This window comes from Hyperolius riggenbachi, chromosome 4, assembly GCF_040937935.1.
Source record: "Hyperolius riggenbachi isolate aHypRig1 chromosome 4, aHypRig1.pri, whole genome shotgun sequence".
In the NCBI taxonomy this organism is placed as follows: domain Eukaryota; kingdom Metazoa; phylum Chordata; class Amphibia; order Anura; family Hyperoliidae; genus Hyperolius; species Hyperolius riggenbachi.
The window spans coordinates 8,339,536-8,359,738 of record NC_090649.1 but is presented as its reverse complement, the minus strand read 5'-3'; the positions used below and the strand labels follow the sequence as shown (position 1 = coordinate 8,359,738).

The 20,203-nt window shown below is 46.6% G+C and overlaps 21 non-coding genes across 21 annotated transcripts; 10 read left to right on the top strand and 11 right to left on the bottom strand.

Annotated features, from left to right (window-relative positions):
- The first annotated feature begins 646 nt into the window (after positions 1-646).
- Positions 647-720, top strand: TRNAN-GUU (transfer RNA asparagine (anticodon GUU)). Its single transcript has one exon. It is a non-coding gene; the product is annotated as a tRNA-Asn (tRNA).
- A 1,117-nt stretch (positions 721-1,837) lies between these two features.
- Positions 1,838-1,909, bottom strand: TRNAG-UCC (transfer RNA glycine (anticodon UCC)). Its single transcript has one exon. It is a non-coding gene; the product is annotated as a tRNA-Gly (tRNA).
- Positions 1,910-2,900: 991 nt separating this feature from the next.
- TRNAN-GUU (transfer RNA asparagine (anticodon GUU)) lies at positions 2,901-2,974 on the top strand. The gene has a single exon. It is a non-coding gene; the product is annotated as a tRNA-Asn (tRNA).
- Positions 2,975-3,471: 497 nt separating this feature from the next.
- Positions 3,472-3,543, bottom strand: TRNAG-UCC (transfer RNA glycine (anticodon UCC)). The gene has a single exon. It is a non-coding gene; the product is annotated as a tRNA-Gly (tRNA).
- Positions 3,544-4,535: 992 nt separating this feature from the next.
- Positions 4,536-4,609, top strand: TRNAN-GUU (transfer RNA asparagine (anticodon GUU)). The gene has a single exon. It is a non-coding gene; the product is annotated as a tRNA-Asn (tRNA).
- A 497-nt stretch (positions 4,610-5,106) lies between these two features.
- Positions 5,107-5,178, bottom strand: TRNAG-UCC (transfer RNA glycine (anticodon UCC)). The gene has a single exon. It is a non-coding gene; the product is annotated as a tRNA-Gly (tRNA).
- Positions 5,179-6,164: 986 nt separating this feature from the next.
- On the top strand, positions 6,165-6,238 carry TRNAN-GUU (transfer RNA asparagine (anticodon GUU)). The gene has a single exon. It is a non-coding gene; the product is annotated as a tRNA-Asn (tRNA).
- Positions 6,239-6,735: 497 nt separating this feature from the next.
- TRNAG-UCC (transfer RNA glycine (anticodon UCC)) lies at positions 6,736-6,807 on the bottom strand. The gene has a single exon. It is a non-coding gene; the product is annotated as a tRNA-Gly (tRNA).
- Positions 6,808-7,793: 986 nt separating this feature from the next.
- Positions 7,794-7,867, top strand: TRNAN-GUU (transfer RNA asparagine (anticodon GUU)). The gene has a single exon. It is a non-coding gene; the product is annotated as a tRNA-Asn (tRNA).
- A 497-nt stretch (positions 7,868-8,364) lies between these two features.
- Positions 8,365-8,436, bottom strand: TRNAG-UCC (transfer RNA glycine (anticodon UCC)). The gene has a single exon. It is a non-coding gene; the product is annotated as a tRNA-Gly (tRNA).
- Positions 8,437-9,394: 958 nt separating this feature from the next.
- On the bottom strand, positions 9,395-9,466 carry TRNAG-UCC (transfer RNA glycine (anticodon UCC)). The gene has a single exon. It is a non-coding gene; the product is annotated as a tRNA-Gly (tRNA).
- A 988-nt stretch (positions 9,467-10,454) lies between these two features.
- TRNAN-GUU (transfer RNA asparagine (anticodon GUU)) lies at positions 10,455-10,528 on the top strand. Its single transcript has one exon. It is a non-coding gene; the product is annotated as a tRNA-Asn (tRNA).
- A 497-nt stretch (positions 10,529-11,025) lies between these two features.
- Positions 11,026-11,097, bottom strand: TRNAG-UCC (transfer RNA glycine (anticodon UCC)). Its single transcript has one exon. It is a non-coding gene; the product is annotated as a tRNA-Gly (tRNA).
- Positions 11,098-12,092: 995 nt separating this feature from the next.
- On the top strand, positions 12,093-12,166 carry TRNAN-GUU (transfer RNA asparagine (anticodon GUU)). The gene has a single exon. It is a non-coding gene; the product is annotated as a tRNA-Asn (tRNA).
- Positions 12,167-13,283: 1,117 nt separating this feature from the next.
- Positions 13,284-13,355, bottom strand: TRNAG-UCC (transfer RNA glycine (anticodon UCC)). The gene has a single exon. It is a non-coding gene; the product is annotated as a tRNA-Gly (tRNA).
- Positions 13,356-14,347: 992 nt separating this feature from the next.
- On the top strand, positions 14,348-14,421 carry TRNAN-GUU (transfer RNA asparagine (anticodon GUU)). Its single transcript has one exon. It is a non-coding gene; the product is annotated as a tRNA-Asn (tRNA).
- Positions 14,422-15,538: 1,117 nt separating this feature from the next.
- TRNAG-UCC (transfer RNA glycine (anticodon UCC)) lies at positions 15,539-15,610 on the bottom strand. Its single transcript has one exon. It is a non-coding gene; the product is annotated as a tRNA-Gly (tRNA).
- A 993-nt stretch (positions 15,611-16,603) lies between these two features.
- TRNAN-GUU (transfer RNA asparagine (anticodon GUU)) lies at positions 16,604-16,677 on the top strand. The gene has a single exon. It is a non-coding gene; the product is annotated as a tRNA-Asn (tRNA).
- Positions 16,678-17,794: 1,117 nt separating this feature from the next.
- TRNAG-UCC (transfer RNA glycine (anticodon UCC)) lies at positions 17,795-17,866 on the bottom strand. Its single transcript has one exon. It is a non-coding gene; the product is annotated as a tRNA-Gly (tRNA).
- A 994-nt stretch (positions 17,867-18,860) lies between these two features.
- On the top strand, positions 18,861-18,934 carry TRNAN-GUU (transfer RNA asparagine (anticodon GUU)). Its single transcript has one exon. It is a non-coding gene; the product is annotated as a tRNA-Asn (tRNA).
- A 1,117-nt stretch (positions 18,935-20,051) lies between these two features.
- TRNAG-UCC (transfer RNA glycine (anticodon UCC)) lies at positions 20,052-20,123 on the bottom strand. Its single transcript has one exon. It is a non-coding gene; the product is annotated as a tRNA-Gly (tRNA).
- Between the last annotated feature and the right edge of the window lie 80 nt (positions 20,124-20,203).

Here is a 20,203-nt window from a genome sequence, read left to right as displayed (position 1 = left end):
TCTCTGTTTGCTGTTTTTTTTTTTTTTTTTTTTTTTTTTTTTTTTAAGTGCGGTGTCACAGTTCACCCATCTCTTCAACTACAAGAACGGCCCAGGAGTAGTCTTAGCTACCCTAATATGTACGTTACAGCAGGGCCCTTATTACACTTTCTCTTACAGGGCAATGGAAACCGTTTTGCCCATGCGATAAAGCAAGGTGCAAAAATGAATTCATGCCTAGCAGAGGATGGTTTCGATCCATCGACCTCTGGGTTATGGGCCCAGCACGCTTCCGCTGCGCCACTCTGCTTCTGTTTGTATTCAACCTTCAAGTTTAAGAAGGGTATATTAGTTGAAATAGTTACACTACTATCTATGTTACAGCAAGGCCCTAATGACACTTTCTCTTAAGGGGCTATGGCCGACAATTGGCCCATATGGTAAGCAAGGTATAAAAACCAACGTACACCTAGCAGAGGATGGTTTCGATCCATCGACCTCTGGGTTATGGGCCCAGCACGCTTCCGCTGCGCCACTCTGCTGCCATACAGTGAATGCTTCATTGTGGGAAAAAGTGGCGTTAAACTTCTTGGAGCAGACTTACTTCCTCACTCCACAAGACACACATACATCCCCATAAAATCATTTAGCAACAACTGCAGGCACAGTCTCTGTGGCGCAATCGGTTAGCGCGTTCGGCTGTTAACCGAAAGGTTGGTGGTTCAAGCCCACCCAGGGACGGCCTTTCCTTTTGTGTTCAACAGTTGTCCGAAGAGAACCCCAGATAGCCATGTAGATTCATTTGAGACACGTTGGAATCTCATTCACGTTCATGAAAAGGGTGAGCAGCATCAAGTTCATGTCTTAGTGATACAACAGACATCCCTGGCAGTGTCTGTGACCAAATGAAGTTTTCTGTACCCCAGAAGCAGCAGTAAAGTATTAGCCGGGGATCGAACCCAAAGCCTGGCGACGGCTGTCAAGCCAAAGAGAGGCAGTTCAAGCCCACCCAAGGACACCCAAATTTTTTTTTTTTTTTTTTAAGTGCGGTGTCACAGTTCACCCATCTCTTCAACTACAAGAACGGCCCAGGAGTAGTCTTAGCTACCCTAATATGTACGTTACAGCAGGGCCCTTATTACACTTTCTCTTACAGGGCAATGGAAACCGTTTTGCCCATGCGATAAAGCAAGGTGCAAAAATGAATTCATGCCTAGCAGAGGATGGTTTCGATCCATCGACCTCTGGGTTATGGGCCCAGCACGCTTCCGCTGCGCCACTCTGCTTCTGTTTGTATTCAACCTTCAAGTTTAAGAAGGGTACATTAGTTGAAATAGTTACACTACTATCACCCAGGGACGGCATTTCCTTTTGTGTTCAACAGTTGTCCGAAGAGAACCCCAGATAGCCATGTAGATTCATTTGAGACACGTTGGAATCTCATTCACGTTCATGAAAAGGGTGAGCAGCATCAAGTTCATGTCTTAGTGATACAACAGACATCCCTGGCAGTGTCTGTGACCAAATGAAGTTTTCTGTACCCCAGAAGCAGCAGTAAAGTATTAGCCGGGGATCGAACCCAAAGCCTGGCGACGGCTGTCAAGCCAAAGAAAGGCAGTTCAAGCCCACCCAAGGACAGGCTCGCCTTAGTGCCTTGCTAGCTATTTGTTTAGAACATTATAGAGTGTCTGCATTAAGTGTTGACCATTTAGAAAGAACTTTAAGCTGGCGTAGAGTCTGCTGCACCGGAATGGAACCTCTCCAGAGACTGAGCAGGTGCAGGATGTCCTAACTGTTCAGAGATCTTGTCTTGGTCTTGTCTTCCATGGAATTGTAGGGTGCCAAAAGCAAGCTCACATGTGTTGGCCGGGAATCGAACCCGGGTCAACTGCTTGGAAGGCAGCTATGCTCACCACTATACCACCAACGCTACATGCTGAAACTCGCCTAGCATGTACCATTGCAATATACCCAAGAGAAAAATGAGCTTGCTTATTTGCCTACTTTGCTAGATGTAAGCAGTGGGACACATGGTGATACTGCTTACAGACTTCAATTCAAGACTTCAGAAAGATCATGTGCCCCCCTGGATGATGCTGGTGCAACACACACAGCAAAGGACAGCAATTTGAAGTCTGGAAGATTCCAGGGCAAGGGTGGGAAGGATGAAAAGCTAGGTGGCCATGCAACCATTCCTGCTAACCCAAAGCTTACTTGTGCCCTACAACACATTGGCTTAAGACTTGACCAAATCCAATGCTCCAATATGGGGAAGCTTCTCTGTTTGCTGTTTTTTTTTTTTTTTTTTTTTTTTTTTTTTAAGTGCGGTGTCACAGTTCACCCATCTCTTCAACTACAAGAACGGCCCAGGAGTAGTCTTAGCTACCCTAATATGTACGTTACAGCAGGGCCCTTATTACACTTTCTCTTACAGGGCAATGGAAACCGTTTTGCCCATGCGATAAAGCAAGGTGCAAAAATGAATTCATGCCTAGCAGAGGATGGTTTCGATCCATCGACCTCTGGGTTATGGGCCCAGCACGCTTCCGCTGCGCCACTCTGCTTCTGTTTGTATTCAACCTTCAAGTTTAAGAAGGGTACATTAGTTGAAATAGTTACACTACTATCTATGTTACAGCAAGGCCCTAATGACACTTTCTCTTAAGGGGCTATGGCCGACAATTGGCCCATATGGTAAGCAAGGTATAAAAACCAACGTACACCTAGCAGAGGATGGTTTCGATCCATCGACCTCTGGGTTATGGGCCCAGCACACTTCCGCTGCGCCACTCTGCTGCCATACAGTGAATGCTTCATTGTGGGAAAAAGTGGCGTTAAACTTCTTGGAGCAGACTTACTTCCTCACTCCACAAGACACACATACATCCCCATAAAATCATTTAGCAACAACTGCAGGCACAGTCTCTGTGGCGCAATCGGTTAGCGCGTTCGGCTGTTAACCGAAAGGTTGGTGGTTCAAGCCCACCCAGGGACGGCCTTTCCTTTTGTGTTCAACAGTTGTCCGAAGAGAACCCCAGATAGCCATGTAGATTCATTTGAGACACGTTGGAATCTCATTCACGTTCATGAAAAGGGTGAGCAGCATCAAGTTCATGTCTTAGTGATACAACAGACATCCCTGGCAGTGTCTGTGACCAAATGAAGTTTTCTGTACCCCAGAAGCAGCAGTAAAGTATTAGCCGGGGATCGAACCCAAAGCCTGGCGACGGCTGTCAAGCCAAAGAAAGGCAGTTCAAGCCCACCCAAGGACAGGCTCGCCTTAGTGCCTTGCTAGCTATTTGTTTAGAACATTATAGAGTGTCTGCATTAAGTGTTGACCATTTAGAAAGAACTTTAAGCTGGCGTAGAGTCTGCTGCACCGCAATGGAACCTCTCCAGAGACTGAGCAGGTGCAGGATGTCCTAACTGTTCAGAGATCTTGTCTTGGTCTTGTCTTCCATGGAATTGTAGGGTGCCAAAAGCAAGCTCACATGCGTTGGCCGGGAATCGAACCCGGGTCAACTGCTTGGAAGGCAGCTATGCTCACCACTATACCACCAACGCTACATGCTGAAACTCGCCTAGCATGTACCATTGCAATATACCCAAGAGAAAAATGAGCTTGCTTATTTGCCTACTTTGCTAGATGTAAGCAGTGGGACACATGGTGATACTGCTTACAGACTTCAATTCAAGACTTCAGAAAGATCATGTGCCCCCCTGGATGATGCTGGTGCAACACACACAGCAAAGGACAGCAATTTGAAGTCTGGAAGATTCCAGGGCAAGGGTGGGAAGGATGAAAAGCTAGGTGGCCATGCAACCATTCCTGCTAACCCAAAGTTTACTTGTGCCCTACAACACATTGGCTTAAGACTTGACCAAATCCAATGCTCCAATATGGGGAAGCTTCTCTGTTTGCTGTTTTTTTTTTTTTTTTTTTTTTTTTTTTTTTAAGTGCGGTGTCACAGTTCACCCATCTCTTCAACTACAAGAACGGCCCAGGAGTAGTCTTAGCTACCCTAATATGTACGTTACAGCAGGGCCCTTATTACACTTTCTCTTACAGGGCAATGGAAACCGTTTTGCCCATGCGATAAAGCAAGGTGCAAAAATGAATTCATGCCTAGCAGAGGATGGTTTCGATCCATCGACCTCTGGGTTATGGGCCCAGCACGCTTCCGCTGCGCCACTCTGCTTCTGTTTGTATTCAACCTTCAAGTTTAAGAAGGGTACATTAGTTGAAATAGTTACACTACTATCTATGTTACAGCAAGGCCCTAATGACACTTTCTCTTAAGGGGCTATGGCCGACAATTGGCCCATATGGTAAGCAAGGTATAAAAACCAACGTACACCTAGCAGAGGATGGTTTCGATCCATCGACCTCTGGGTTATGGGCCCAGCACGCTTCCGCTGCGCCACTCTGCTGCCATACAGTGAATGCTTCATTGTGGGAAAAAGTGGCGTTAAACTTCTTGGAGCAGACTTACTTCCTCACTCCACAAGACACACATACATCCCCATAAAATCATTTAGCAACAACTGCAGGCACAGTCTCTGTGGCGCAATCGGTTAGCGCGTTCGGCTGTTAACCGAAAGGTTGGTGGTTCAAGCCCACCCAGGGACGGCATTTCCTTTTGTGTTCAACAGTTGTCCGAAGAGAACCCCAGATAGCCATGTAGATTCATTTGAGACACGTTGGAATCTCATTCACGTTCATGAAAAGGGTGAGCAGCATCAAGTTCATGTCTTAGTGATACAACAGACATCCCTGGCAGTGTCTGTGACCAAATGAAGTTTTCTGTACCCCAGAAGCAGCAGTAAAGTATTAGCCGGGGATCGAACCCAAAGCCTGGCGACGGCTGTCAAGCCAAAGAAAGGCAGTTCAAGCCCACCCAAGGACAGGCTCGCCTTAGTGCCTTGCTAGCTATTTGTTTAGAACATTATAGAGTGTCTGCATTAAGTGTTGACCATTTAGAAAGAACTTTAAGCTGGCGTAGAGTCTGCTGCACCGCAATGGAACCTCTCCAGAGACTGAGCAGGTGCAGGATGTCCTAACTGTTCAGAGATCTTGTCTTGGTCTTGTCTTCCATGGAATTGTAGGGTGCCAAAAGCAAGCTCACATGCGTTGGCCGGGAATCGAACCCGGGTCAACTGCTTGGAAGGCAGCTATGCTCACCACTATACCACCAACGCTACATGCTGAAACTCGCCTAGCATGTACCATTGCAATATACCCAAGAGAAAAATGAGCTTGCTTATTTGCCTACTTTGCTAGATGTAAGCAGTGGGACACATGGTGATACTGCTTACAGACTTCAATTCAAGACTTCAGAAAGATCATGTGCCCCCCTGGATGATGCTGGTGCAACACACACAGCAAAGGACAGCAATTTGAAGTCTGGAAGATTCCAGGGCAAGGGTGGGAAGGATGAAAAGCTAGGTGGCCATGCAACCATTCCTGCTAACCCAAAGCTTACTTGTGCCCTACAACACATTGGCTTAAGACTTGACCAAATCCAATGCTCCAATATGGGGAAGCTTCTCTGTTTGCTGTTTTTTTTTTTTTTTTTTTTTTTTTAAGTGCGGTGTCACAGTTCACCCATCTCTTCAACTACAAGAACGGCCCAGGAGTAGTCTTAGCTACCCTAATATGTACGTTACAGCAGGGCCCTTATTACACTTTCTCTTACAGGGCAATGGAAACCGTTTTGCCCATGCGATAAAGCAAGGTGCAAAAATGAATTCATGCCTAGCAGAGGATGGTTTCGATCCATCGACCTCTGGGTTATGGGCCCAGCACGCTTCCGCTGCGCCACTCTGCTTCTGTTTGTATTCAACCTTCAAGTTTAAGAAGGGTACATTAGTTGAAATAGTTACACTACTATCTATGTTACAGCAAGGCCCTAATGACACTTTCTCTTAAGGGGCTATGGCCGACAATTGGCCCATATGGTAAGCAAGGTATAAAAACCAACGTACACCTAGCAGAGGATGGTTTCGATCCATCGACCTCTGGGTTATGGGCCCAGCACGCTTCCGCTGCGCCACTCTGCTGCCATACAGTGAATGCTTCATTGTGGGAAAAAGTGGCGTTAAACTTCCTGGAGCAGACTTACTTCCTCACTCCACAAGACACACATACATCCCCATAAAATCATTTAGCAACAACTGCAGGCACAGTCTCTGTGGCGCAATCGGTTAGCGCGTTCGGCTGTTAACCGAAAGGTTGGTGGTTCAAGCCCACCCAGGGACGGCCTTTCCTTTTGTGTTCAACAGTTGTCCGAAGAGAACCCCAGATAGCCATGTAGATTCATTTGAGACACGTTGGAATCTCATTCACGTTCATGAAAAGGGTGAGCAGCATCAAGTTCATGTCTTAGTGATACAACAGACATCCCTGGCAGTGTCTGTGACCAAATGAAGTTTTCTGTACCCCAGAAGCAGCAGTAAAGTATTAGCCGGGGATCGAACCCAAAGCCTGGCGACGGCTGTCAAGCCAAAGAAAGGCAGTTCAAGCCCACCCAAGGACAGGCTCGCCTTAGTGCCTTGCTAGCTATTTGTTTAGAACATTATAGAGTGTCTGCATTAAGTGTTGACCATTTAGAAAGAACTTTAAGCTGGCGTAGAGTCTGCTGCACCGGAATGGAACCTCTCCAGAGACTGAGCAGGTGCAGGATGTCCTAACTGTTCAGAGATCTTGTCTTGGTCTTGTCTTCCATGGAATTGTAGGGTGCCAAAAGCAAGCTCACATGCGTTGGCCGGGAATCGAACCCGGGTCAACTGCTTGGAAGGCAGCTATGCTCACCACTATACCACCAACGCTACATGCTGAAACTCGCCTAGCATGTACCATTGCAATACACCCAAGAGAAAAATGAGCTTGCTTATTTGCCTACTTTGCTAGATGTAAGCAGTGGGACACATGGTGATACTGCTTACAGACTTCAATTCAAGACTTCAGAAAGATCATGTGCCCCCCTGGATGATGCTGGTGCAACACACACAGCAAAGGACAGCAATTTGAAGTCTGGAAGATTCCAGGGCAAGGGTGGGAAGGATGAAAAGCTAGGTGGCCATGCAACCATTCCTGCTAACCCAAAGCTTACTTGTGCCCTACAACACATTGGCTTAAGACTTGACCAAATCCAATGCTCCAATATGGGGAAGCTTCTCTGTTTGCTGTTTTTTTTTTTTTTTTTTTTTTTTTAAGTGCGGTGTCACAGTTCACCCATCTCTTCAACTACAAGAACGGCCCAGGAGTAGTCTTAGCTACCCTAATATGTACGTTACAGCAGGGCCCTTATTACACTTTCTCTTACAGGGCAATGGAAACCGTTTTGCCCATGCGATAAAGCAAGGTGCAAAAATGAATTCATGCCTAGCAGAGGATGGTTTCGATCCATCGACCTCTGGGTTATGGGCCCAGCACGCTTCCGCTGCGCCACTCTGCTTCTGTTTGTATTCAACCTTCAAGTTTAAGAAGGGTACATTAGTTGAAATAGTTACACTACTATCTATGTTACAGCAAGGCCCTAATGACACTTTCTCTTAAGGGGCTATGGCCGACAATTGGCCCATATGGTAAGCAAGGTATAAAAACCAACGTACACCTAGCAGAGGATGGTTTCGATCCATCGACCTCTGGGTTATGGGCCCAGCACGCTTCCGCTGCGCCACTCTGCTGCCATACAGTGAATGCTTCATTGTGGGAAAAAGTGGCGTTAAACTTCCTGGAGCAGACTTACTTCCTCACTCCACAAGACACACATACATCCCCATAAAATCATTTAGCAACAACTGCAGGCACAGTCTCTGTGGCGCAATCGGTTAGCGCGTTCGGCTGTTAACCGAAAGGTTGGTGGTTCAAGCCCACCCAGGGACGGCCTTTCCTTTTGTGTTCAACAGTTGTCCGAAGAGAACCCCAGATAGCCATGTAGATTCATTTGAGACACGTTGGAATCTCATTCACGTTCATGAAAAGGGTGAGCAGCATCAAGTTCATGTCTTAGTGATACAACAGACATCCCTGGCAGTGTCTGTGACCAAATGAAGTTTTCTGTACCCCAGAAGCAGCAGTAAAGTATTAGCCGGGGATCGAACCCAAAGCCTGGCGACGGCTGTCAAGCCAAAGAGAGGCAGTTCAAGCCCACCCAAGGACAGGCTCGCCTTAGTGCCTTGCTAGCTATTTGTTTAGAACATTATAGAGTGTCTGCATTAAGTGTTGACCATTTAGAAAGAACTTTAAGCTGGCGTAGAGTCTGCTGCACCGCAATGGAACCTCTCCAGAGACTGAGCAGGTGCAGGATGTCCTAACTGTTCAGAGATCTTGTCTTGGTCTTGTCTTCCATGGAATTGTAGGGTGCCAAAAGCAAGCTCACATGCGTTGGCCGGGAATCGAACCCGGGTCAACTGCTTGGAAGGCAGCTATGCTCACCACTATACCACCAACGCTACATGCTGAAACTCGCCTAGCATGTACCATTGCAATATACCCAAGAGAAAAATGAGCTTGCTTATTTGCCTACTTTGCTAGATGTAAGCAGTGGGACACATGGTGATACTGCTTACAGACTTCAATTCAAGACTTCAGAAAGATCATGTGCCCCCCTGGATGATGCTGGTGCAACACACACAGCAAAGGACACAGTTGAAATAGTTACACTACTATCTATGTTACAGCAAGGCCCTAATGACACTTTCTCTTAAGGGGCTATGGCCGACAATTGGCCCATATGGTAAGCAAGGTATAAAAACCAACGTACACCTAGCAGAGGATGGTTTCGATCCATCGACCTCTGGGTTATGGGCCCAGCACGCTTCCGCTGCGCCACTCTGCTTCTGTTTGTATTCAACCTTCAAGTTTAAGAAGGGTACATTAGTTGAAATAGTTACACTACTATCACCCAGGGACGGCATTTCCTTTTGTGTTCAACAGTTGTCCGAAGAGAACCCCAGATAGCCATGTAGATTCATTTGAGACACGTTGGAATCTCATTCACGTTCATGAAAAGGGTGAGCAGCATCAAGTTCATGTCTTAGTGATACAACAGACATCCCTGGCAGTGTCTGTGACCAAATGAAGTTTTCTGTACCCCAGAAGCAGCAGTAAAGTATTAGCCGGGGATCGAACCCAAAGCCTGGCGACGGCTGTCAAGCCAAAGAAAGGCAGTTCAAGCCCACCCAAGGACAGGCTCGCCTTAGTGCCTTGCTAGCTATTTGTTTAGAACATTATAGAGTGTCTGCATTAAGTGTTGACCATTTAGAAAGAACTTTAAGCTGGCGTAGAGTCTGCTGCACCGGAATGGAACCTCTCCAGAGACTGAGCAGGTGCAGGATGTCCTAACTGTTCAGAGATCTTGTCTTGGTCTTGTCTTCCATGGAATTGTAGGGTGCCAAAAGCAAGCTCACATGTGTTGGCCGGGAATCGAACCCGGGTCAACTGCTTGGAAGGCAGCTATGCTCACCACTATACCACCAACGCTACATGCTGAAACTCGCCTAGCATGTACCATTGCAATATACCCAAGAGAAAAATGAGCTTGCTTATTTGCCTACTTTGCTAGATGTAAGCAGTGGGACACATGGTGATACTGCTTACAGACTTCAATTCAAGACTTCAGAAAGATCATGTGCCCCCCTGGATGATGCTGGTGCAACACACACAGCAAAGGACAGCAATTTGAAGTCTGGAAGATTCCAGGGCAAGGGTGGGAAGGATGAAAAGCTAGGTGGCCATGCAACCATTCCTGCTAACCCAAAGCTTACTTGTGCCCTACAACACATTGGCTTAAGACTTGACCAAATCCAATGCTCCAATATGGGGAAGCTTCTCTGTTTGCTGTTTTTTTTTTTTTTTTTTTTTTTTTTTAAGTGCGGTGTCACAGTTCACCCATCTCTTCAACTACAAGAACGGCCCAGGAGTAGTCTTAGCTACCCTAATATGTACGTTACAGCAGGGCCCTTATTACACTTTCTCTTACAGGGCAATGGAAACCGTTTTGCCCATGCGATAAAGCAAGGTGCAAAAATGAATTCATGCCTAGCAGAGGATGGTTTCGATCCATCGACCTCTGGGTTATGGGCCCAGCACGCTTCCGCTGCGCCACTCTGCTTCTGTTTGTATTCAACCTTCAAGTTTAAGAAGGGTACATTAGTTGAAATAGTTACACTACTATCTATGTTACAGCAAGGCCCTAATGACACTTTCTCTTAAGGGGCTATGGCCGACAATTGGCCCATATGGTAAGCAAGGTATAAAAACCAACGTACACCTAGCAGAGGATGGTTTCGATCCATCGACCTCTGGGTTATGGGCCCAGCACGCTTCCGCTGCGCCACTCTGCTGCCATACAGTGAATGCTTCATTGTGGGAAAAAGTGGCGTTAAACTTCTTGGAGCAGACTTACTTCCTCACTCCACAAGACACACATACATCCCCATAAAATCATTTAGCAACAACTGCAGGCACAGTCTCTGTGGCGCAATCGGTTAGCGCGTTCGGCTGTTAACCGAAAGGTTGGTGGTTCAAGCCCACCCAGGGACGGCATTTCCTTTTGTGTTCAACAGTTGTCCGAAGAGAACCCCAGATAGCCATGTAGATTCATTTGAGACACGTTGGAATCTCATTCACGTTCATGAAAAGGGTGAGCAGCATCAAGTTCATGTCTTAGTGATACAACAGACATCCCTGGCAGTGTCTGTGACCAAATGAAGTTTTCTGTACCCCAGAAGCAGCAGTAAAGTATTAGCCGGGGATCGAACCCAAAGCCTGGCGACGGCTGTCAAGCCAAAGAAAGGCAGTTCAAGCCCACCCAAGGACAGGCTCGCCTTAGTGCCTTGCTAGCTATTTGTTTAGAACATTATAGAGTGTCTGCATTAAGTGTTGACCATTTAGAAAGAACTTTAAGCTGGCGTAGAGTCTGCTGCACCGCAATGGAACCTCTCCAGAGACTGAGCAGGTGCAGGATGTCCTAACTGTTCAGAGATCTTGTCTTGGTCTTGTCTTCCATGGAATTGTAGGGTGCCAAAAGCAAGCTCACATGCGTTGGCCGGGAATCGAACCCGGGTCAACTGCTTGGAAGGCAGCTATGCTCACCACTATACCACCAACGCTACATGCTGAAACTCGCCTAGCATGTACCATTGCAATATACCCAAGAGAAAAATGAGCTTGCTTATTTGCCTACTTTGCTAGATGTAAGCAGTGGGACACATGGTGATACTGCTTACAGACTTCAATTCAAGACTTCAGAAAGATCATGTGCCCCCCTGGATGATGCTGGTGCAACACACACAGCAAAGGACAGCAATTTGAAGTCTGGAAGATTCCAGGGCAAGGGTGGGAAGGATGAAAAGCTAGGTGGCCATGCAACCATTCCTGCTAACCCAAAGCTTACTTGTGCCCTACAACACATTGGCTTAAGACTTGACCAAATCCAATGCTCCAATATGGGGAAGCTTCTCTGTTTGCTGTTTTTTTTTTTTTTTTTTTTTTTTTTTTTTTTTTAAGTGCGGTGTCACAGTTCACCCATCTCTTCAACTACAAGAACGGCCCAGGAGTAGTCTTAGCTACCCTAATATGTACGTTACAGCAGGGCCCTTATTACACTTTCTCTTACAGGGCAATGGAAACCGTTTTGCCCATGCGATAAAGCAAGGTGCAAAAATGAATTCATGCCTAGCAGAGGATGGTTTCGATCCATCGACCTCTGGGTTATGGGCCCAGCACGCTTCCGCTGCGCCACTCTGCTTCTGTTCGTATTCAACCTTCAAGTTTAAGAAGGGTACATTAGTTGAAATAGTTACACTACTATCTATGTTACAGCAAGGCCCTAATGACACTTTCTCTTAAGGGGCTATGGCCGACAATTGGCCCATATGGTAAGCAAGGTATAAAAACCAACGTACACCTAGCAGAGGATGGTTTCGATCCATCGACCTCTGGGTTATGGGCCCAGCACGCTTCCGCTGCGCCACTCTGCTGCCATACAGTGAATGCTTCATTGTGGGAAAAAGTGGCGTTAAACTTCTTGGAGCAGACTTACTTCCTCACTCCACAAGACACACATACATCCCCATAAAATCATTTAGCAACAACTGCAGGCACAGTCTCTGTGGCGCAATCGGTTAGCGCGTTCGGCTGTTAACCGAAAGGTTGGTGGTTCAAGCCCACCCAGGGACGGCCTTTCCTTTTGTGTTCAACAGTTGTCCGAAGAGAACCCCAGATAGCCATGTAGATTCATTTGAGACACGTTGGAATCTCATTCACGTTCATGAAAAGGGTGAGCAGCATCAAGTTCATGTCTTAGTGATACAACAGACATCCCTGGCAGTGTCTGTGACCAAATGAAGTTTTCTGTACCCCAGAAGCAGCAGTAAAGTATTAGCCGGGGATCGAACCCAAAGCCTGGCGACGGCTGTCAAGCCAAAGAAAGGCAGTTCAAGCCCACCCAAGGACACCCAATTTTTTTTTTTTTTTTTTTAAGTGCGGTGTCACAGTTCACCCATCTCTTCAACTACAAGAACGGCCCAGGAGTAGTCTTAGCTACCCTAATATGTACGTTACAGCAGGGCCCTTATTACACTTTCTCTTACAGGGCAATGGAAACCGTTTTGCCCATGCGATAAAGCAAGGTGCAAAAATGAATTCATGCCTAGCAGAGGATGGTTTCGATCCATCGACCTCTGGGTTATGGGCCCAGCACGCTTCCGCTGCGCCACTCTGCTTCTGTTTGTATTCAACCTTCAAGTTTAAGAAGGGTACATTAGTTGAAATAGTTACACTACTATCACCCAGGGACGGCATTTCCTTTTGTGTTCAACAGTTGTCCGAAGAGAACCCCAGATAGCCATGTAGATTCATTTGAGACACGTTGGAATCTCATTCACGTTCATGAAAAGGGTGAGCAGCATCAAGTTCATGTCTTAGTGATACAACAGACATCCCTGGCAGTGTCTGTGACCAAATGAAGTTTTCTGTACCCCAGAAGCAGCAGTAAAGTATTAGCCGGGGATCGAACCCAAAGCCTGGCGACGGCTGTCAAGCCAAAGAAAGGCAGTTCAAGCCCACCCAAGGACAGGCTCGCCTTAGTGCCTTGCTAGCTATTTGTTTAGAACATTATAGAGTGTCTGCATTAAGTGTTGACCATTTAGAAAGAACTTTAAGCTGGCGTAGAGTCTGCTGCACCGGAATGGAACCTCTCCAGAGACTGAGCAGGTGCAGGATGTCCTAACTGTTCAGAGATCTTGTCTTGGTCTTGTCTTCCATGGAATTGTAGGGTGCCAAAAGCAAGCTCACATGTGTTGGCCGGGAATCGAACCCGGGTCAACTGCTTGGAAGGCAGCTATGCTCACCACTATACCACCAACGCTACATGCTGAAACTCGCCTAGCATGTACCATTGCAATATACCCAAGAGAAAAATGAGCTTGCTTATTTGCCTACTTTGCTAGATGTAAGCAGTGGGACACATGGTGATACTGCTTACAGACTTCAATTCAAGACTTCAGAAAGATCATGTGCCCCCCTGGATGATGCTGGTGCAACACACACAGCAAAGGACAGCAATTTGAAGTCTGGAAGATTCCAGGGCAAGGGTGGGAAGGATGAAAAGCTAGGTGGCCATGCAACCATTCCTGCTAACCCAAAGCTTACTTGTGCCCTACAACACATTGGCTTAAGACTTGACCAAATCCAATGCTCCAATATGGGGAAGCTTCTCTGTTTGCTGTTTTTTTTTTTTTTTTTTTTTTTTTTTTTTTAAGTGCGGTGTCACAGTTCACCCATCTCTTCAACTACAAGAACGGCCCAGGAGTAGTCTTAGCTACCCTAATATGTACGTTACAGCAGGGCCCTTATTACACTTTCTCTTACAGGGCAATGGAAACCGTTTTGCCCATGCGATAAAGCAAGGTGCAAAAATGAATTCATGCCTAGCAGAGGATGGTTTCGATCCATCGACCTCTGGGTTATGGGCCCAGCACGCTTCCGCTGCGCCACTCTGCTTCTGTTTGTATTCAACCTTCAAGTTTAAGAAGGGTATATTAGTTGAAATAGTTACACTACTATCTATGTTACAGCAAGGCCCTAATGACACTTTCTCTTAAGGGGCTATGGCCGACAATTGGCCCATATGGTAAGCAAGGTATAAAAACCAACGTACACCTAGCAGAGGATGGTTTCGATCCATCGACCTCTGGGTTATGGGCCCAGCACGCTTCCGCTGCGCCACTCTGCTGCCATACAGTGAATGCTTCATTGTGGGAAAAAGTGGCGTTAAACTTCTTGGAGCAGACTTACTTCCTCACTCCACAAGACACACATACATCCCCATAAAATCATTTAGCAACAACTGCAGGCACAGTCTCTGTGGCGCAATCGGTTAGCGCGTTCGGCTGTTAACCGAAAGGTTGGTGGTTCAAGCCCACCCAGGGACGGCCTTTCCTTTTGTGTTCAACAGTTGTCCGAAGAGAACCCCAGATAGCCATGTAGATTCATTTGAGACACGTTGGAATCTCATTCACGTTCATGAAAAGGGTGAGCAGCATCAAGTTCATGTCTTAGTGATACAACAGACATCCCTGGCAGTGTCTGTGACCAAATGAAGTTTTCTGTACCCCAGAAGCAGCAGTAAAGTATTAGCCGGGGATCGAACCCAAAGCCTGGCGACGGCTGTCAAGCCAAAGAGAGGCAGTTCAAGCCCACCCAAGGACACCCAAATTTTTTTTTTTTTTTTTTAAGTGCGGTGTCACAGTTCACCCATCTCTTCAACTACAAGAACGGCCCAGGAGTAGTCTTAGCTACCCTAATATGTACGTTACAGCAGGGCCCTTATTACACTTTCTCTTACAGGGCAATGGAAACCGTTTTGCCCATGCGATAAAGCAAGGTGCAAAAATGAATTCATGCCTAGCAGAGGATGGTTTCGATCCATCGACCTCTGGGTTATGGGCCCAGCACGCTTCCGCTGCGCCACTCTGCTTCTGTTTGTATTCAACCTTCAAGTTTAAGAAGGGTACATTAGTTGAAATAGTTACACTACTATCACCCAGGGACGGCATTTCCTTTTGTGTTCAACAGTTGTCCGAAGAGAACCCCAGATAGCCATGTAGATTCATTTGAGACACGTTGGAATCTCATTCACGTTCATGAAAAGGGTGAGCAGCATCAAGTTCATGTCTTAGTGATACAACAGACATCCCTGGCAGTGTCTGTGACCAAATGAAGTTTTCTGTACCCCAGAAGCAGCAGTAAAGTATTAGCCGGGGATCGAACCCAAAGCCTGGCGACGGCTGTCAAGCCAAAGAAAGGCAGTTCAAGCCCACCCAAGGACAGGCTCGCCTTAGTGCCTTGCTAGCTATTTGTTTAGAACATTATAGAGTGTCTGCATTAAGTGTTGACCATTTAGAAAGAACTTTAAGCTGGCGTAGAGTCTGCTGCACCGGAATGGAACCTCTCCAGAGACTGAGCAGGTGCAGGATGTCCTAACTGTTCAGAGATCTTGTCTTGGTCTTGTCTTCCATGGAATTGTAGGGTGCCAAAAGCAAGCTCACATGTGTTGGCCGGGAATCGAACCCGGGTCAACTGCTTGGAAGGCAGCTATGCTCACCACTATACCACCAACGCTACATGCTGAAACTCGCCTAGCATGTACCATTGCAATATACCCAAGAGAAAAATGAGCTTGCTTATTTGCCTACTTTGCTAGATGTAAGCAGTGGGACACATGGTGATACTGCTTACAGACTTCAATTCAAGACTTCAGAAAGATCATGTGCCCCCCTGGATGATGCTGGTGCAACACACACAGCAAAGGACAGCAATTTGAAGTCTGGAAGATTCCAGGGCAAGGGTGGGAAGGATGAAAAGCTAGGTGGCCATGCAACCATTCCTGCTAACCCAAAGCTTACTTGTGCCCTACAACACATTGGCTTAAGACTTGACCAAATCCAATGCTCTAATATGGGGAAGCTTCTCTGTTTGCTGTTTTTTTTTTTTTTTTTTTTTTTTTTTTTTTTAAGTGCGGTGTCACAGTTCACCCATCTCTTCAACTACAAGAACGGCCCAGGAGTAGTCTTAGCTACCCTAATATGTACGTTACAGCAGGGCCCTTATTACACTTTCTCTTACAGGGCAATGGAAACCGTTTTGCCCATGCGATAAAGCAAGGTGCAAAAATGAATTCATGCCTAGCAGAGGATGGTTTCGATCCATCGACCTCTGGGTTATGGGCCCAGCACGCTTCCGCTGCGCCACTCTGCTTCTGTTTGTATTCAACCTTCAAGTTTAAGAAGGGTACATTAGTTGAAATAGTTACACTACTATCTATGTTACAGCAAGGCCCTAATGACACTTTCTCTTAAGGGGCTATGGCCGACAATTGGCCCATATGGTAAGCAAGGTATAAAAACCAACGTACACCTAGCAGAGGATGGTTTCGATCCATCGACCTCTGGGTTATGGGCCCAGCACGCTTCCGCTGCGCCACTCTGCTGCCATACAGTGAATGCTTCATTGTGGGAAAAAGTGGCGTTAAACTTCTTGGAGCAGACTTACTTCCTCACTCCACAAGACACACATACATCCCCATAAAATCATTTAGCAACAACTGCAGGCACAGTCTCTGTGGCGCAATCGGTTAGCGCGTTCGGCTGTTAACCGAAAGGTTGGTGGTTCAAGCCCACCCAGGGACGGCCTTTCCTTTTGTGTTCAACAGTTGTCCGAAGAGAACCCCAGATAGCCATGTAGATTCATTTGAGACACGTTGGAATCTCATTCACGTTCATGAAAAGGGTGAGCAGCATCAAGTTCATGTCTTAGTGATACAACAGACATCCCTGGCAGTGTCTGTGACCAAATGAAGTTTTCTGTACCCCAGAAGCAGCAGTAAAGTATTAGCCGGGGATCGAACCCAAAGCCTGGCGACGGCTGTCAAGCCAAAGAAAGGCAGTTCAAGCCCACCCAAGGACACCCAATTTTTTTTTTTTTTTTTTTAAGTGCGGTGTCACAGTTCACCCATCTCTTCAACTACAAGAACGGCCCAGGAGTAGTCTTAGCTACCCTAATATGTACGTTACAGCAGGGCCCTTATTACACTTTCTCTTACAGGGCAATGGAAACCGTTTTGCCCATGCGATAAAGCAAGGTGCAAAAATGAATTCATGCCTAGCAGAGGATGGTTTCGATCCATCGACCTCTGGGTTATGGGCCCAGCACGCTTCCGCTGCGCCACTCTGCTTCTGTTTGTATTCAACCTTCAAGTTTAAGAAGGGTACATTAGTTGAAATAGTTACACTACTATCACCCAGGGACGGCATTTCCTTTTGTGTTCAACAGTTGTCCGAAGAGAACCCCAGATAGCCATGTAGATTCATTTGAGACACGTTGGAATCTCATTCACGTTCATGAAAAGGGTGAGCAGCATCAAGTTCATGTCTTAGTGATACAACAGACATCCCTGGCAGTGTCTGTGACCAAATGAAGTTTTCTGTACCCCAGAAGCAGCAGTAAAGTATTAGCCGGGGATCGAACCCAAAGCCTGGCGACGGCTGTCAAGCCAAAGAAAGGCAGTTCAAGCCCACCCAAGGACAGGCTCGCCTTAGTGCCTTGCTAGCTATTTGTTTAGAACATTATAGAGTGTCTGCATTAAGTGTTGACCATTTAGAAAGAACTTTAAGCTGGCGTAGAGTCTGCTGCACCGGAATGGAACCTCTCCAGAGACTGAGCAGGTGCAGGATGTCCTAACTGTTCAGAGATCTTGTCTTGGTCTTGTCTTCCATGGAATTGTAGGGTGCCAAAAGCAAGCTCACATGTGTTGGCCGGGAATCGAACCCGGGTCAACTGCTTGGAAGGCAGCTATGCTCACCACTATACCACCAACGCTACATGCTGAAACTCGCCTAGCATGTACCATTGCAATATACCCAAGAGAAAAATGAGCTTGCTTATTTGCCTACTTTGCTAGATGTAAGCAGTGGGACACATGGTGATACTGCTTACAGACTTCAATTCAAGACTTCAGAAAGATCATGTGCCCCCCTGGATGATGCTGGTGCAACACACACAGCAAAGGACAGCAATTTGAAGTCTGGAAGATTCCAGGGCAAGGGTGGGAAGGATGAAAAGCTAGGTGGCCATGCAACCATTCCTGCTAACCCAAAGCTTACTTGTGCCCTACAACACATTGGCTTAAGACTTGACCAAATCCAATGCTCCAATATGGGGAAGCTTCTCTGTTTGCTGTTTTTTTTTTTTTTTTTTTTTTTTTTTTTTTTTAAGTGCGGTGTCACAGTTCACCCATCTCTTCAACTACAAGAACGGCCCAGGAGTAGTCTTAGCTACCCTAATATGTACGTTACAGCAGGGCCCTTATTACACTTTCTCTTACAGGGCAATGGAAACCGTTTTGCCCATGCGATAAAGCAAGGTGCAAAAATGAATTCATGCCTAGCAGAGGATGGTTTCGATCCATCGACCTCTGGGTTATGGGCCCAGCACGCTTCCGCTGCGCCACTCTGCTTCTGTTCGTATTCAACCTTCAAGTTTAAGAAGGGTACATTAGTTGAAATAGTTACACTACTATCTATGTTACAGCAAGGCCCTAATGACACTTTCTCTTAAGGGGCTATGGCCGACAATTGGCCCATATGGTAAGCAAGGTATAAAAACCAACGTACACCTAGCAGAGGATGGTTTCGATCCATCGACCTCTGGGTTATGGGCCCAGCACGCTTCCGCTGCGCCACTCTGCTGCCATACAGTGAATGCTTCATTGTGGGAAAAAGTGGCGTTAAACTTCTTGGAGCAGACTTACTTCCTCACTCCACAAGACACACATACATCCCCATAAAATCATTTAGCAACAACTGCAGGCACAGTCTCTGTGGCGCAATCGGTTAGCGCGTTCGGCTGTTAACCGAAAGGTTGGTGGTTCAAGCCCACCCAGGGACGGCCTTTCCTTTTGTGTTCAACAGTTGTCCGAAGAGAACCCCAGATAGCCATGTAGATTCATTTGAGACACGTTGGAATCTCATTCACGTTCATGAAAAGGGTGAGCAGCATCAAGTTCATGTCTTAGTGATACAACAGACATCCCTGGCAGTGTCTGTGACCAAATGAAGTTTTCTGTACCCCAGAAGCAGCAGTAAAGTATTAGCCGGGGATCGAACCCAAAGCCTGGCGACGGCTGTCAAGCCAAAGAAAGGCAGTTCAAGCCCACCCAAGGACACCCAATTTTTTTTTTTTTTTTTTTAAGTGCGGTGTCACAGTTCACCCATCTCTTCAACTACAAGAACGGCCCAGGAGTAGTCTTAGCTACCCTAATATGTACGTTACAGCAGGGCCCTTATTACACTTTCTCTTACAGGGCAATGGAAACCGTTTTGCCCATGCGATAAAGCAAGGTGCAAAAATGAATTCATGCCTAGCAGAGGATGGTTTCGATCCATCGACCTCTGGGTTATGGGCCCAGCACGCTTCCGCTGCGCCACTCTGCTTCTGTTTGTATTCAACCTTCAAGTTTAAGAAGGGTACATTAGTTGAAATAGTTACACTACTATCACCCAGGGACGGCATTTCCTTTTGTGTTCAACAGTTGTCCGAAGAGAACCCCAGATAGCCATGTAGATTCATTTGAGACACGTTGGAATCTCATTCACGTTCATGAAAAGGGTGAGCAGCATCAAGTTCATGTCTTAGTGATACAACAGACATCCCTGGCAGTGTCTGTGACCAAATGAAGTTTTCTGTACCCCAGAAGCAGCAGTAAAGTATTAGCCGGGGATCGAACCCAAAGCCTGGCGACGGCTGTCAAGCCAAAGAAAGGCAGTTCAAGCCCACCCAAGGACAGGCTTGCCTTAGTGCCTTGCTAGCTATTTGTTTAGAACATTATAGAGTGTCTGCATTAAGTGTTGACCATTTAGAAAGAACTTTAAGCTGGCGTAGAGTCTGCTGCACCGGAATGGAACCTCTCCAGAGACTGAGCAGGTGCAGGATGTCCTAACTGTTCAGAGATCTTGTCTTGGTCTTGTCTTCCATGGAATTGTAGGGTGCCAAAAGCAAGCTCACATGCGTTGGCCGGGAATCGAACCCGGGTCAACTGCTTGGAAGGCAGCTATGCTCACCACTATACCACCAACGCTACATGCTGAAACTCGCCTAGCATGTACCATTGCAATATACCCAAGAGAAAAATGAGCTTGCTTATTTGCCTACTTTGCT